Here is a 4234-nt window from a genome sequence, read left to right on the forward strand (position 1 = left end):
TGTGAATCACGTAAAAATACTTGTCTAATTTCTTTATTGATTTATTCATTTCTTACGCTCGTATTTAATTAATTTCTAAAAATTTTGGTAAACAAAAAATATAAAGTTTAGAGTGAATTTCGTAAATGAGAGGAAACTAAACCAATTAGAGAAAAATATTCTTGAGAGACTAAGGGCTTTGTAAGTATGGTGTAAAGAGGGTGGGTTAAATTTATTGTTGATTGTAAATGAGTTGATATTGATAAATGGAATATATTTTCTTGATTAAAAAAAATTACAAGTTACTGTTTGAAAGAGGAAATTACATGAAGCTGTGTACGAGCGATTCAGGAAACAACAATCACCAATATTCAATGGGAGCTCGGACTCACTTGAAGCTGAGGAATGGTTGCGCTCAGTGGAGTCCATATTGGAATATATGGACCTCAATGATAGGGAAAGAGTATCCTGTGCTGCCAGCCACTTAAAAGGGATGAACGGATCTGGTGGGAAGTAGTAAGACAGAGTCGCAACATAGCAGCTATGACCTGGTTGGACTTTGTTGATGTGTTCAACAGGAAGTACTACAGTGCCGCCATATTGGCTGCAAAAGAAGATGAGTTTATGAATCTGAGGCAGAACAATCTCACAGTCACGGAGTATGCTAGGCAGTTTGACCGTCTGACAAAGTTTGCACAAGAGATCGTACCAACCGAGACCCTTCAGGTCAAAAGGTTCTTGAAGGGGATGAATCCCATGATTAAAAAGGATGTGAAAATCATGGTGGGGACCAACACAGTTTATGCTGAGGTGTTAGAAAAAGCTCTCGAAGCTGAGTTGTTCGAAAATGATATAAAGAAGGAGAATGCTGCTAAGTGGGAAGCCCGAAGAAACAATGGAGGAAATCAAGAGAATAAGAGAAAACACGAGAGAAATCATGGTAATGATCGTAATAAAAAGGGGAAAGCAGTGGTCCAAAATAACAACAATGGGGTGAAAATGTCCTATTTAGAATTCCCAATTTGCCCCACATGCAATAGGAAACATCTTGGGGAGTGTAAGATGAAGTCAGGGGTGTGTTACAATTGCGGGCAGCCAGGCCATCTGAAGAAAAATTGTCCAAAGGGACAAAAGAAGGAGAACCAAGCCACTCCTGCTCGAGTGTTTGCTCTCACCAGAGGAGAAGCGGCCACAAGCAACACTGTTGTCTCAGGTCAGATTTCTATTTACGGATTTCCTTGTAATGTTCTCTTTGATTCTGGAGCTACTCATTCTTATATAGCTACTAGGGTAATTGATAGTATAGACAAGCCATGTGACCTACTTAGATGTGGTATTGTGACGGAATTACCCTCGGGAGAAACCATGCTATCAACAAGAAGAATGCGAGATGTGCCTATCGTAATCGAAAGCAAAGAACTCATGGGCGACCTAATAGAGCTGGAAATGAAGGAATATGATGTTATACTTGGGATGGATTGTCTATCTAGTCACGGTGCGACAATCAATTACCGAAAGAAACTAGTCGTTTTTGAAACAAAGGGTGGGGATCGGTTTATTTTCAAGGGCGACAAGCTGGCCCTGAGGACTCCATTAATCTCTTTCCTAAAAGCTAGTCAGCTAATGAAGGCGGGGTGTTTGGCATTCTTGGTCAGCATAGTGGATCGAGCAATAGAGATGCAACTAAATGTGGAGAATGTGCACATAGTCTGTGAATTTCCAGAGGTCTTTCCAGAAGATTTACCGGGACTACCTCCAGATAGAGAGGTGGAGTTCGTCATTGAATTAGCCATAGGGACTAATCAAATTTCAAAGGCTCCATACGGAATGGCACCTAATGAGTTAAAAGAGCTTAAAATACAACTACAGGAGCTCTTAGACAAAGGGTTCATTAGACCGAGTTACTCACCTTGGGGTACGCCGGTACTCTTCGTCAAGAAGAAAGATGGAAGTATGAGGATGTGGGTGGACTACCGTGAGCTCAACAAGGCGGCCATCAAGAATAAGTACCCTCTGCTAAGGATTGACGATCTCTTTGATCAATTGCAAGGCTCGGTTGTGTTCTCAAAGATAGATCTAAGATCTGGGTATCACTAGCTGAAGGTCCGGAAGGAAGACATACCCAAGACAGCATTCAGAACACGATATGGACACTATAAGTTCTTAGTATTGTCTTTCGGACTAACTAACGCCCCAGCAACCTTCATGGATATGATGAATAGGGTCTTCAAGGAGTACCTAGATAAGTTTGTTGTTGTATTCATTGATGACATTCTTATCTACTACAACCGTGGAGGAACATGAGGAACACCTGAGGATGACTCTAAGCCGACTTAAGGAGACCCAACTATATGCCAAATTCAAGAAATGTGAATTCTGGTTAGAGAAGGTGGCATTCCTATGACATATAGTTTCCAAAGATGGAGTCGAGGTGGATCTTACAAAGATCGAAGAGGTCAAGAGCTGGCCAACACCTAAGACTGCAAGTGAAGTAAGAAGCTTCTTGGGTCTAGCTGGTTACTATAAACGCTTCGTTGAAGGATTTTCCAAGATCGCAACTCCTTTAACCAACTTGACTCGAAAGACGCAGAAATTTGTCTGGTCAGAAAAGTGTGAGGGTAGCTTCGAAACACTCAAGGACAAACTAATAACAGCCCCTGTATTATGTGTTCCCAATAACAAGGATAAGTTTGTTGTGTACTGAGATGCATCAAAACAAGGGCTGGGATGTGTGCTGATGCAAAATGACAAAGTAGTAGCGTATGCCTCAAGACATCTTAAGGAGTATGAACAAAGGTACCCAACACACGATCTGGAGTTGGCAGCAGTAGTTTTTGCGCTAAAAATATGGAGACACTATCTCTACGGGGAGAAATGTGAAATTTATACCGACCACAAGAGCCTGATGTACTACTTTACGCAAAAGGAACTCAACATGAGGCAGAGGCGATGGCTAGAGCTTGTTAAGGACTATGATTGTGAAATCCACTACCATCCGGGGAAGGCCAACGTAGTAGCAGACGCGCTAAGTAGACGCAGTTATGCTAGCTTGGCAATACTGGCACAAATAGAAATGCCACTACAACAAGAACTCCAAAGAAGTGGTATAGAGATCATTACACAAAAACTAGCTAACCTAACCATTGTCTCGACGCTGCTACAAGAACTTAAAGATGCACAGATTGTTGATGAGTTCTTACAGAAGAAAAGAGCAGGCTTGCCAGAGAAGGATGCAGAGGATTTCTCCGAAGGTACAGACAACATGCTGAGGTATAAGGGAAGAGTGTGTGTAGCCAACGACGTAGAGCTTAAAAGAAAGATTATGATGGAAGCACACACTACACCCTACTCAGTGCATCCAGGGTCAACCAAAATGTACAATGACTTAAAAACCTTGTATTGGTGGCCAGGGATGAAGAAGGATGTAGCTGAATTCGTAGCTAGATGCCTCACTTGTCAACAAGTTAAGGTTGAACATCAAAGACCAGCAGGGATGTTGCAACCCTTGGAAATCCCAGAATGGAAGTGGCAAGATATAGCCATGGATTTTGTGACAGGACTACCCCGAACAACCAAGCAACACGACTCAGTTTGGGTAATTATAGACAGACTCACCAAGTCAGCACACTTTATTCCAGTAAAGTCTACTTACAACGCAGAGCAATATGCTGACCTGTACGTGCAAGAGATATTGAGGCTGCATGGAGTTCCAAAGACGATAGTCTCTGATAGAGGTTCAGTATTCACCTCCAAGTTCTGGGAGAGTCTACATAAGGCAATGGGGACGCGATTGAAATTAAGTGCAGCGTTTCATCCCCAAATAGATGGACAATATGAATGCACCATCCAAATACTCGAGGATATGCTTCGAGCGTGTGCACTAGACTTCACTGGTTTGTGGAGCAAGTATTTACCCCTAATGGAGTTCTCCTACAATAATAGCTATCAAGCCACAATCAAAATGGCACCATATGAGATGTTGTATGGACGAAAAATGTAGATCACCGCTTCATTGGGATGAAGTTGGAGAAAGACGCTACTTAGGTCTAGAAGCAGTAAGAGAAGCTTCAGAAGCAGTTGAAAAGATACGACAAAGGATGCTCACCGCCCAAAGTAGACAGAAAAGTTATGCAGATTTGAAAAGACGGGAGGTTGAGTTTTCTGTAGGGGACTTAGTGTTCTTGAAGGTATCACCTATGAAGGGGATTATGCGTTTCGGAAAACGGGGAAAGTTAAGCCCAAGATTTATAGGTCC

Source organism: Cannabis sativa, chromosome 5, assembly GCF_029168945.1.
Source record: "Cannabis sativa cultivar Pink pepper isolate KNU-18-1 chromosome 5, ASM2916894v1, whole genome shotgun sequence".
Taxonomy (NCBI): Eukaryota; Viridiplantae; Streptophyta; class Magnoliopsida; order Rosales; family Cannabaceae; genus Cannabis; species Cannabis sativa.